A 13,774-nucleotide genomic window follows, 5' to 3' on the forward strand; every position below is an offset into this window, starting at 1 on the left:
TGTGTGTGTGTGTGTCATACTGTGGTGTGTGTCATGTCTACAGCAGAGGAGGATCGGAGGCTTGATTATATGCTGTCCGCGACACACTCCTGTATTATTGGAAATGACATCATCAGGCTGACGTTTGGGTTAAAACACAATATCTACAATGTATAATTTCCGACTAAAGCTATGAAAATAACTACAGCAATGTAGGAAAATCACACGAGCAACCCATGCAAGAGTCACCAAGAGTGGCCGTTAGCAAGTTGCTATGTGGTTGCTAGGGTGTTCTGGGCAGTTGCAATGTGGTTTCTTGTCCAAAACGAGTGCAGAGTGCAGGCCCAAAAATATTTTGGGCCTATAATATGGCTGAGGAACCTACTTCAAAAGATTTTTGGTGGAGCTTTTGTGGAGAAAATTGCAAGTCAAATGATTTAGAAAAGTAATAGCACACCTCTCCTCAACAAGCCACAAGATTTGAGGTATCTTTTATGTCAGAAACATTGTGGGATGAGTTACGCACTGAATTGCAATACTAAGGATTAGAGGTTTGTTCAAATCCCTAACCATAAGTATGGGAAATAATCATAGCGATGCTTGCTTTACTAAAGCCCACTAATAAACATTCATGCACATGACTCTGGCAGAGGACAGACTGTCTGTGTACATTACGACAGATTTGAAGACACAGATACAGGTAATCAGTAACGCAAACACAGATGCGCTTCTCCCTCAGGCCATGTGCACAATAAATCCCAACACATTTAAAAAAGGAGACTTCACAATGGACCATAGCGGGGAACAGCCGGCGAGCAGGTACCGGCTACAATTGTCATGGCAACACAGCTCTGAACAGGATGGGATGCCAGTTATTGTGATTTCGCTGATGAAACTACAAGAGGTGCAGGCAAATCACTGTCATTCTCTCTTTCCAACTCTTTGTCGTTTGTGGAGTGTGCAACTTCTGCAAACTATTTGATTCCTCTCTCCCTGTCTTAGTCTCTCCCTTCTATTTTCATCCTGAATTGATCCAGATGCTGTTGGACGTCTTCCAGACAGGAAGTCAAACACAAGGGGCTTTGTATACGTGTATGTGTGTGCATCTGAATGCTTGTTAGTGAAATTTCATTGTCAGCGCTAGAGCTGTCGTCACAGCACAAACATAACTCATTGTCTAACTTCCTTTCCTGTTTGAATCCAAACTGCTGGGTTATCATGTGGGGCTATGCATTAGTGTATGTCTCACAACTTCATTGTGTCTGTTCTTGCAATGGTGCAAATCAAATTCATATCTGTTTGGGTGCTTGCTTGTGTAGTCAGCAAAACCGTGCATCATACTGGGCCCAGTGGAAGACCTGTTTGAACAGATTTTGTTGCTTTTAATGAAATTAGATTAATATATGAAATAAGGTTGTCTAACGGACATTCATGCCTCAGTATGTGACTGTGGTTCATAAGTTTGGAGTTGGTATAATTTTTCAATGGTTTTGAACTCTCAAACAATGGCTGTATTTATTTGATCAAAAATAAAGTAAAAGCTGTGAAATATTATTGCTATTTAAAATAACTGTTATTTTAATATGTTGTAAAATGTCATTTAGTCTCTTGATGGTAAAGCTGAATTATCAGTCACTTGATTCTTCAGAATTCATTTTATTATGCTGATTTGGTGCTCAAGAATCATTCTATTATCAATGTTGAAAACAGCTGTGCTGCTTTAGTCTAGCTTAACGTTGTAGTCTATATTAGATTTATTATATAGATCAATCTAAGGCAAATTCTAAGAAAACAAATAAATAATAATATAAATAAAACATAAGGACCTCCAACTTGAATTTCAAATTCACACAGTCTAAAATATAATGTTTACAGAGTTGCTAAGTACCATAACTAATAAACATCACATTTTGAAATGATTAAAATAATGATCCTGCTTAAATGCATCAAATAAAATATTTTGACTTTTTCCCTCTCTTTCTAAAAACAAAGAAACACATTTTTCTTACAACGGAAGTCCATAGGATACTGATAGTGCAACTGACAGCATTACTTTTTGAAATTTAGTTATTTATTGTTTGTTTTTTAACTGAAGGATAAGAACAGAAATTGAAATTTATGGTAATTGACAATGCCACATATATTGTTTAAAGAGCTTAATTTGTATTTAAACTTTGTATATTCCTTTAAGAGTAGCCGCAGACTAATGAGAGAGAGATCACTACATCACTAAACGACATTGTTTTACTGCACTCAAAACAATATCCAAAATGCTATCATACTGAAATACATTGTATGACACACAAGTGCAAAACTCTGAAACTTTCTATGGCACTCTATCATTTCCCAAACTATTAATGTTAGCAGCCTATTATTATATTTGCCAGAGTGCTACAACTCTACATGAAGTGAAACTCTTGAGAATATACAAACATTAATATTCGACACAATTACAGGCTGTTAAAGTTTCCACCAGAGTTTAAGAAGGACTCACCGCTATATTAGAGATGGGTCCTGTAATGTCACTCAGAATAGACAGGTCTCCCTCCTTCTTTCTTTGTCTTTCTTTATTTCTTTTTCTGTTCTATTGCTCTCTAAACCTCCCTCCTCTTTTCCAAGTTCCCTCCTCCCTCAGTACAGTTTCCTCCACGCCTGCTCTCTTTCTCTCTCTCTCTCTCTCTCTCTCTCTCTCTCTCTCACAGGACGGTGGGGAATTAAAACAATGCATGGCAGCAAAGGAGAGCTGGAATCAGGGTAACCATACATAAATCCCCACAGAATCATCTTCACAGGTTAGAAACATCAACATGTTACACACAACACAGTTCTCAGCCGCAATGCGTATTAAAGTGACAATAAATATGCACACACACACACACACACACACACACACACACACATCCATACAGACCACAGCTGTGGTCCCAGTGGAGAGAGTGCAGCAGCGAAACATCTCTGGCTGAAGTGGAGAGTAACTGGGTTCAGTTGGGCTCTTTGCTGATTGGCTCCAGTGGGATGACTGGCGTTTCCTGTTACTGTTAACCACTGCCAGCATCCTCCCTCAAACTTTAGAACACAGCCCAAAGGCAAACACACACACACACACACACATCTTTCTTTCTTTTCCTCACTGAAGAACTCTCATGTATACATGACCCACATACAGAGAAGGGGAAGAGTGAAGGAAAGTATGATATTTCATGCAGGAAAACCAGCACTTGATGGAGTGAGTCAAAGTACGGTTCATTAAATAAAAAGAAGTGAAATAAATGAAAATTAAAAATTACTTCTAATTATTAGCGACAAGCCAAGCATATTACTATTGCTCATACACACACACCCACATACATACACAAACACACACACACACACACATATATATATATATATATATATATATATATATATATATATATATATATATATATATATATATATATAATAAATAAATTTTTTTTTTTTTTTTTTGCTTACTGCATTTTTTTTATTTTCTCCTCACTCTGGCTACCCGCTATGATCTGCCAAGAGACCAATACCAGCAATACGTCATGTTGAGGGTCAAAGAGATAAGACGGCTGATTGGTGGGTATTTCAAACATTTCAGGTAATATGAGAGAATAACTATGTCTATCAAACAATTTTGATTCCATTCAGGAAACAACATAAAATGTGTAAAGTGAGGGGAAATGATCCAATAATGACCTAAATGACAGAACGAGTGAATCTTTAAAAGGACTTTTTTTTTTTTTTTTTTTTTTTTTTTATTGAAACACATTTGCTTCTCCTGGATGATTCAAAGATTCTCCAGTAAAACAGCAAGAAAAAAGTAAACGTTTTGTGTAATTGCAGAGAAGGAGAACAGCGGTTTTGAGCAATCGAGCCAAGAGAAAATCTTGCTCTTTCAAGGAATGCTGAGAGTCATCCCATGAATTATGGGTAATAATAGCATTTCTGTGCTCTAGTTTAGATTTAAACCTCTGTTCCAGTCTGGTATTAAGATGCTCTCCAGTCAATCCTGGCTCCTCTGTGTCTACAGATCCAAATATCTCCAACAAAAACAGAATGGAACAATACTGACATCAGCATCTATCCTGATTCATTGAGTGCTGCTGAACTATCATTCGGATGATGTACGATTAGAGTGTTCACAAGAAACTAGTCCAATGAAACGTCATGGGAATGATGCTAAATAACATTGACCACATACAGAAGCATTAACACAGATCATACAACAGCATGCAATGTATGATCAATGAAAGAGGTGGATATTCCAGCACACATGCAATCATCTATATATATTGATTCTATTGCTAAACTCTAAAATGACAGTAGTCTGTCCTCAAACTATTGCTAAGGTTGCACGCAAATACACACACTGAAACTCAAAGTGTATTCATTTGATACCCCTGTGATTTCAGTCCTCATTTGAACAAAAGCACTCATCAAATTTAAACAAGCTTCTGTCCTACTTACTGCAATTTATATGTAAATGAGAGTGTGTGTGTGTGTGTGTGTTTGATCGGAAGACTGTGACTAGGTTAGGTCTGACAAACTCTGTGTGTGGTAATTGTGTTCATTCTTCAGTGTGTCTATGTGAGGGATATGTAAACATTGATGCTAATGTATGCGTGTGTGAGTTCCCTGACTGAACCAACACACTCCTCTCCACTCATACTCTCTCTCTTTAATGACAAGCACTGATTGGCTTTTGTGTCTGACAGTAGGATTGGTGCAGATGAAAGAAAGAGAGAGAGAGAGAGAGAGAGAGAGAGAGAGAGAGAGAGAGAGAGAGAGAGAGAGAGAGAGAGAGAGAGAGAGAGAGAGAGAGAGAGAGAGAGAGAGAGAGAGAGAGAGAGAGAGAGAGAGAGAGAGAGAGAGTTGTAGCACTAGGTGGCAGCAGAGTATTATGAAAATAAGGACAAGTAGAATGAATAACTCAACACAGATATTCAAATATCGCTCTGATCATGACATCAAACCAAACCAGTACTGCTTCTTTCTGCACCGTCATATAAGCTATAAAGTGAATACATGAAATAAACATGCATGCTAAAGAAGAACAGAGAGTTTATGGATCTTTCTCGTTACAAATACATGTAAAATTTGACAAATGGAATAAAAAAAAAATCTTCGCCAAATCCTGCATACACCACAACCAATCCATTTTCTACTGCTGACATTTTGGCCGTCCTTACAAAGTAACCTTTCTAGAAATGACGTGACAAGCATCCAGTGAGGAGCAATTTGTTTGTTCATACAAAATTGCTGTGTGAAAGAGACACAATCACAAACAAAGCTTTTTAGTGCCGTGTTTTTGTAATTATTACCCATACAGTTTTTAAAGAGAAAGTTCACCCAAAAATGTTCATTTAAAGAATGCTGGCAAACAGTTTTAGTTATCACTGACTTTAAATCGCACCAATAAAAATATCTTTAAAATAAAAAAAAAGCTAAGAAAGAAAACAGGATACTGGCACTTTCAAAATTAAATACCACCCTAAAAATGTTTAGAAAATTAGTCAAATAAAATAAAGCCTTAACAGTACATGAAATATAACAGTAATAAATGTTAAATGACCCTGTACTATGTCAACTCCCCATGTGATGAACTTCTGTGTGGTTGAAGTGAATGCTTCAGACTCTCTGATCTCAGACAGCATTACAGAGACAGAGCAAGATAAAGTGAGATAAAGTGAGAGAGAGTGGGGAAGAAGTATTGCCATCTGTCTCTACCTGTCTGTGATTACCAGAAGCAGGCCGACAGGAGCGATCTCTAGAGGGATGAGACGATGGATAGAGGAAGAATTGGGAGGTAAAGGGTGAGAGCCAAGGGAAGAATAAAGGACTGGAATGAAGTGAGGGATGATTTAGAGAGGCGTGAGAGACAGACTCTCCTGAGGATGAGTGTGAATGGTCTATCAGTCAGACAGGAGGCAGCCGGAGGAGGAGAGAAGGATGTAGCTTGAGAGAGAAGATATCAGTTAAACTTAAACTTAAAGTGTCTGTCTGAACCCAAGTGTATTAAGTGGCAAGTACACTGTAGTTCGCAAGAATAAGATCACTGTGATCCATAGTACAGTCAAAATAGTATGCCAAAGATGTCCAGTCTATGAGTTTGTGACAGTTGTACTTTCTCACTTGTAGAAAAGAATGAAGTGTGCAATTGATCATGTTAAAATATACTAGTATGTTATAAATTGTTTACATTTTACAGTCACAAAATGTCGGTAAATACTTTTGCGTTGTTACAAAAGGTTTCCGTTTCAAATAAATCTTTTTCTTATTAACTTGACAATGAATGCTGGAGTGATGGCTACTGAAAATTCAGCATTGCCATCACAGGAATAAACTATATTTTAAAATATATTCAAATAGAAAGCAGATATTTCTAATTCTAAAAATATCTTATTATCTTATAATATCTTATCTAATTAATATTACTGTTTTAATGTATTTTTAATAAAATAACTGCAGCCAGATAAGCCATTTATAGGCTTGTATGAAATCATGTGTTTGTGCAACACCACCAAACCAACACAGTAATAATGTTTTAACCAATGTTGTGCTGGTTTGGGGGCGGGGCTGACTGTTTGGCCAACCAATGAAAGGTGGGGGGCGTGCCTGGGAACCTGGTTTCTAAACCATATCGCTTTCTTACTATAAACTCAGTGACCTTATAATTTAAAAGAAAAAAAAGAAAAAGGTTTGAAATCTTAGAAAGACAGAAAGAATGAAAGTGATTCCAGATTTTATGACTCCACCTCAAAGAAATCAGAGCTACAGTATGAGCAGACACACACACACACACACACACACACACACACACTCGTCAATCTTATCTAGGTCCTTGAAAGTGACAGTTTTGTCAAAACCCAATTTCGACTTGGATGATAAAAATAAATTCCATCAAATGAGTGTGGGAGTGTGTGTGTAAGTGTGTGTGAAGAGCAGCTCAGCCTGTAATTTTAGGTGTTGTGTGTGCGTGTAATAAAATATGGATGCCATTGTTCAGCGGTGGTGGTGTTCTCCATGAGTGATTTTAATTACAGATGGAGGGATAAACTGGCCTGAAAGACTGGACACACACACACACACACACACACACACAGCTAGCCAGCATGATGATGGATGACATGACATTAAAACTAGACAGGGCTAAACCCTCTTTCAGGGTGAAAAAAAATGAATGAAAAGGTAAGCCTTAGGTTAAGAAAATAAAAGGAAAAAAATACAAATATAGAAATATTATATTCCCCTCACCACATAAAGGGTATATAATGAGGGTGTGTGTGTGTGTGTATGTTGGGTCTCTCTCCTAATTAATGAAACTCTTGTTCGTTTTGAGAATGTTTTATAATAAAGCCTCAAGCAACTCAGTGGCCCAGAAATTCCAATTAATAGAGTCTCTCTCTGTGATTTTCCCTTCACTAACAGACCTGCTGTATTTCATTCAATGAGCAATGAAAACAACATCTAATAGGGAATGAAAACAGATGTATAATTCATGTATAGGTCTATGTATTCATTTCGCATAAACACATGGGCAAATCCTCATTGATTTAGACCTATGGCATGATGTTAAATAAATGCAACACCCCAATGAGGTTCAGTCTTTTTGTTGGCTCCCATCAGGAACCAGACTCATGAAAGCAGGGCCTTTATTAGATGTGTGACACTGGAGCTGTGCATGACAGCCCTGACAGTGGTAAAACCATTAGGCTGACTGACAGCGAAATGAGACTATATTTCAGTAGCACTTCATTTAAATCAAGTGTAGTCTATGGCCTACGGCTCCCACAATGCTTTGTGTCAGCAATTCCTAATGTACAAGGATATTACCCATCATAATTGTGGCCTTATTACAGTATTCCAAGGAAAGCAGTGGATTCAGAAATGCAAAAAGAATGTGTTTTCTTTGGTTTTCACAACAAATTATGGTTTTAAATTGTGCATGAATGACAGTATAAGTGACTGTATGCTGTATCAAAATGAATACAACTTACACGAGAGTTAATCTATTACTCTTCATAAGCAGATAAAAACATTTCAATAGTTATAGAAAGTTAGTTTTTCTGTGTATGCATGAGCTTCTGAGACCCCGTAGACAAACAAACAAATAATAAATGCGCACACACGCACACACACACACCCTCACACACACACACACACACACACACACACATTCAGTGAATCGCTATCTTCCAGTCATCATTGTAACTTGCAAAGGTCAAATGCATTTCAGAACACGATGCACTACAAATGTATAAACCAAGCAAAAGATGTCTTCAAAAGAAGTACAGAATATTACAGATATCGCAAAAAACTAGTACACTATATTTACTTTATCTATTTTTACTACCTTAGTTTAATTAATTAATTAAAAAACAATACTGCTATTAAGCAAAGAAACATTCATCGATCAAATGTGTCAGTGAAGAACAAATTACGTTTTTTTAGTTTTCTATTCATCTGATTCATCAGTCACTGTTTCCACAAAAAGTAGAAAAACTGTTTTCAACATTGATAATAAGAAATATTCTTGACTACCAAATCAGGAATGACTGGAAAAATATTTTTAGCTGTAATGAAATGTATTTTTTTTTTCAAATACAACAAAAAAAAACAACTGCTTTACTGTGTTTTAGATACAAAATAATGCATTTTTAATAACATGAATACATTTTTGACCTTAAACCTCTGAATGGTATTATTTGTCCCGGAAATTCTGGATCCGGCTTTTTCAAACTGCACCCTGCTCTAACTCATCTTCAGCACAACACAAACACCTGTAATGAGGAAATTCAGTAAAACCGGGATAATCATCACGCTCTTGTAAATTTATCCTCAAGTGACAGCCTATTAATGTAGCATTCACAAGCCCATTAATCTTGATTTAGAGAGGCAGACAGAAGTCACCGGCTCCCCGCTGACTACATTATGTTTGTTTCATGTCTGCCTGAGTGATTATTTTAAACACTGCACCCTGTAATAACGTGACTGTAGGGAAGCACATCGTAATGTGGACACTGTCAAAATGCTGAACGTTTCAGTTGAAGGTCAAGGCTCTGCACGAAATGTACAACTTGAACAAATCAGCTAACATTTTTCCGCCTGCTTCCTTTGTGCACATGTCTGGAAACCATAAAGACACACACACACACACACACACACACACACACACACACACACATTCACAAAGCGTACTTAATTTTTAATAAATGTTTTAATGGTTTAAATTTGGGCTTAAATCAAAATAACCGGAATTCTGTAGAAAGGATAAAAAAATGGTGAAATATGTGAAACGAAGCACATCTGATGCATCTGTACAATCAAATCTGTGACCACCGTGCAAAATCATGAAAAAACAACTTAAAGGGCAGCAAATCACTGTCATCAAATAACTGGTAGGCACTATTCTTTGCAGCAGCAGTATGAAATTCAGGGTGAAATATCACATTAAACATCACAAATAGCAAACACACAATTTGCAGCAACAATAGTCTTTTGTTGGGGCTCCAATTATAGTGTTGGAGTATGTGTGTGTGTCCATTCAACACGATCGACACTGAGACACCGATTCATATTTAAATTACCCACAATGCTTTTCCCACAGCTCCCGTTATCACAAACACTGTACATTATTTCTGACCTCTCTCTCGCCAAACGGAAACTCTTCGATCCTTCGATTCAAGCAGTATACTTATTTATACAGTATACTTCAACACTCCATATTAGTCACATATTAGATTTGCAAATGTATATTGTACTTCAAATGCAATGAGCCTTTAAATGAGCGAGTCAAATCTGAATAAATGCAAATGGTTGTTTGCTACGGAACACTTTCACAGTGTTATTTACCCTGTGGCGCATCTAATCATCTATGTTTATTATACTGTATCTCAAGCTAATGGCATTTGAAAGTGCTTATAGATTTCTGTTCATTTAAGTAATTAGCCAGGGCTAGCACACGTCAGTTCTTATAGATGTCTGGCCTTCAGGCCTTTGAAGCGCATAATCAATGACTGAATCGCCTGAATGTATGTTAAAAGTACACACTGACTGGGATTTACATGTTTCCGATCACCATTTTGTCTGGTTTCCAGAAGAAAGCCATATTTGTAAAATTTTAATTACAGAAAATGTACTTGAATCGACATACTGAATTTATATATTGATATGTATAAAATGTTAATTATATTACATTAACATGTATAATAAATTGCATAAAATATTTTTAAGAGATATTTTGAAGGAAAACACAAATATTTGCCAATATTTTAATTGGCACTGGTTCCAGTCTGAAACCAGTGTTTCTAAATAGAAAAAAAGGTGTTTAATACTAATATTAACCAGCGTTTAATAATAATAGTCTAGCACAAGATTTCTTATTAATCTTTAAAAGACAGCTCATTTCAGAACCCCAGGACAAAGTACAGAAGACATCTTGTCTGTGTGTGTGTGTGTGTGTGTGTGTGTGAATGAGAGGAAGAATTTATTATAACAAAATATCGGCCAGGCTATAGGGCTGGTGTTTGGTTTTATCAGCAGATAAACAGACAAAAATGAACTGATAAAGAGCTTGGCTACAGTGAATCATTCTTCTAAAACAATGGTGTTGAATCACTGACCACTTCTATTATTTCTTTCAGTAACTTTCAGAGCATGCATATGCTACCAAGGGGACGCAGATATTGCTATTCTTGTTATATTACAGACAGACACTCCCAGATATTGCTCGTGGGCATCTTAAAATTTCATTTATGTTGTTTTATGATCCTGAAAAGGTCATTTTGTGCTGTTTTCAATAAGATTTCTTGTTATTGCTCCAGATGGTGTCATTTTCCAGAGCGCACTTTTGTTTTTCAGCATCTGCTGGTGGCTAGATGTGGACTTATATTTAGCACAACACAGTTCGTATTGATGTATTTATCATCTGAGAAGGGTGTGATTACCTCTCTGGACCTGAAACAATCATACAAGCTGTCATTTAACTTTTCATTTATAATACTTCTCATTTGTCACTTGTCAACTTGTCATTTAACGGTCATTTATAATAAATGAGAGTTCTTAAGCAAACAGCGTGATGGATTCTTCAGGTTTTGGCAGAGAAGTGTTACCTGAACTGCTGTGCCACCTTTAAAGCTTTCTTACCAGGTTCACTTGCTGCTCAGAATGAAACATACACTGCTCATCCGCAATTTTAATAATATTCCTATTTAAATGCATGAACAATATTTGGCTCCAGGCAGGTCAATGCAGTCTCTCCATCTCTATACTGTATATATTTCTCGCGCTGTCTTTTTGCCTCTCTCTAACACACATTCATGCAAAAAATAAAATAAAATAAAAATTATATTTATGTGATGCTGATCTGATTAAGTTAATCTCAATTGTACTACTACTGTAATACTATATGATATATTATAGTATTGGTTGCTTGTAATAAACGGCAAAGTAAACGGAGGTCCTTTTGTTTTAACCTGGAAACTGTAAAAATCAAACACACACACACACACACACACACACTCTGACCAGAGTTTTGCCCAAGGCTCTGTCTCTTTTGCCAATTTCCTTGAAAGTGTTGGGGAATGTTATAGAATAACAATTTCTTTCTATCTCACGTCTGTGAGTGTCTTTTTTCTTTTCTCTCTCAGTACTGCTGCTCCGGATGACAAACAGCTACTGGTCCTTTTCCAGTTGTGAAAAAGTGCCTTCCAGCACAAGATGCTCAAGGCATCCTCAGCGTTAAGCCCGGTCTATCTAACAGGATTAAATGGATGGGTTCTGCAGCTGGAAGCTTACAGAAAGAGGAAACGCTATCAAAAATAAAGAGAAGACAACAAATCTTAAAATGTGAGAAAATAAGAAAACATCACTAATACAATATAAAAATGTTGCTTAGTATATGCATACCAAGAAAAAAAAAAGAGGCAGATTGGTATAAACTAAAAATAAGACTAACTCAAAAAAGTGAGAGAGTTTGAGAAAAAGATGGTTTTGCTCTACTGGACACACATGCATTATTCATTCATTTTTTCAGTCAGGCTGGATAAAGCTGTGGTCCTATAGCTCACACTTGGCTTGTCCTATATCTTAGACTTCCACAGTCTGTGAAGCTTTCAAAACTACACTGCCAAACAAAAACTGTGCGTGTGCGCAGCATGCTAAACCACTTGCTCTGCTTCATTTCTGCACAGTGTCCATCTCTGTGTGCTTTCCTACACGCCTCCTTGAATGTTGACAACGCACACATAACTGTGAATACAATGCACACGATGCAAACTTTTAACTTGCATGTAGAAAATGAAAAAAAAAAAAAACTTAACCTACAAGCCTGACACAAGATTCTATTCAATATAAATAATTAAAATATATACTGAATATAAATCAAATGTATGCTTCTTCGTAGCACACACACACTGGTATGTGAGTACATGTTCAGACAGTAGATGTATGTTAGAGACGTGACACACACATATGGTGCATCGCTTCACCTTTGACCTCAAGTGTAACTGTCAAATCAAGCATATGGTCTCTCAAGAAGTAAGCAGCAGTGTGTGTGTCTGTATGTGAGAAGAGCTGATACCTGTGGAGTGAAGAATCTGGCTCTGTGTGTGTGTGTGTGTTTCACAATTGTTTCCCAGCAATGAAAGACATCCAAGGTCAGCGTGACCCACAGCTTGAGCTCTGACACACTGTGTCTCAAGTAGGAAGATAAGATAATCTTAATAATCTTAAGACAGCATGGTAAAATCACAAGTGTATCTACAAAAAGGGCTTTACTGTACAAAAAGTCTGATGCTATATTAACAATCTGTGGAAATATCAGCAAAATCTAAAAATTGTGCATGAATCTAAGATATCAGATTTGTAATACTGATCCTGTGACTACTAAAATGTTTTTGCTTCCACTAAAACTTAAGATGATCTTTGAATTATTCTCAAATTATGCTGGAAAACAAAAACGATCATAAGGTTTTATGCACCTTGTGGAGCTGCATATTTATCATTCTTTCAAATGAATAGTTCAGCCAATACTAAAAAAATTGGCTCAAAATGTAATCACCCTTAGTTTTGTTTCTTTATTGGGAACAAATTTGAAGCAATATAGCTTCACATCACCTGCTCGCCAACGTATCATACAGTATGTAGTGAATGCGTTCTGTCAGAAAGGGAGTTCAAACAGCTGATACAAACATCACGATAATCCACAAGCAAATCAACACAACTTTAATACTTCAGTTAACATCCTGTAAAGTAAAATGCTCAATTTGTACAACTTTTAAAGTATTATTAGCTGTTCACTTCACAGCTTTTCACTTCTCAAGACTTCACCAGTGGATTCTCTTCAAGATACATTACATTATGATGTAATGTAAATTTCTTCTCATCTGTTCCAGATGAAGAAACACCCTCATCTACATCTTGAATGCCCCGAGGTTGAGCAAATTTTCAGCAAATATTGATTTTAGGCTTTATGCTTTAAAGTGAAGGTATGTGACAGACATCACACACAGTCTTCTGACATTTATGTCTCATTTAGTCCCCCCAAGGTGATATTTGGACAAATATATGATCCTGACCTGTGTGAAGTGTCATCTAAAGAGTAAGTCTTCTCAAATCCCACTGCCTTATGACAGACTAGTCTCAGAAGATTTGTGTACTGCTGCTGACATATAAAACTCATATATATTGACATCCAGATGTGTAGGATGACATGAAAAGGTCAATCTAAACTATCTCTGTCATCTCACGATCTCGGTTTCTGATTCTGTCAAAGCTTTACATGTTCATT

At 36.6% G+C, this 13,774-nt stretch overlaps 1 protein-coding gene across 7 annotated transcripts in view; it reads right to left on the minus strand.

Moving 5' to 3' along the window:
* sash1a (SAM and SH3 domain containing 1a) overlaps nucleotides 1-13,774 on the minus strand; it is a 169,697-nt gene that overhangs the window by 52,904 nt on the left and 103,019 nt on the right. The window lies entirely within an intron of this gene.

The sequence above is a fragment of the Puntigrus tetrazona genome, chromosome 20 (genome assembly GCF_018831695.1).
Source record: "Puntigrus tetrazona isolate hp1 chromosome 20, ASM1883169v1, whole genome shotgun sequence".
Classification (NCBI taxonomy): Eukaryota; Metazoa; Chordata; class Actinopteri; order Cypriniformes; family Cyprinidae; genus Puntigrus; species Puntigrus tetrazona.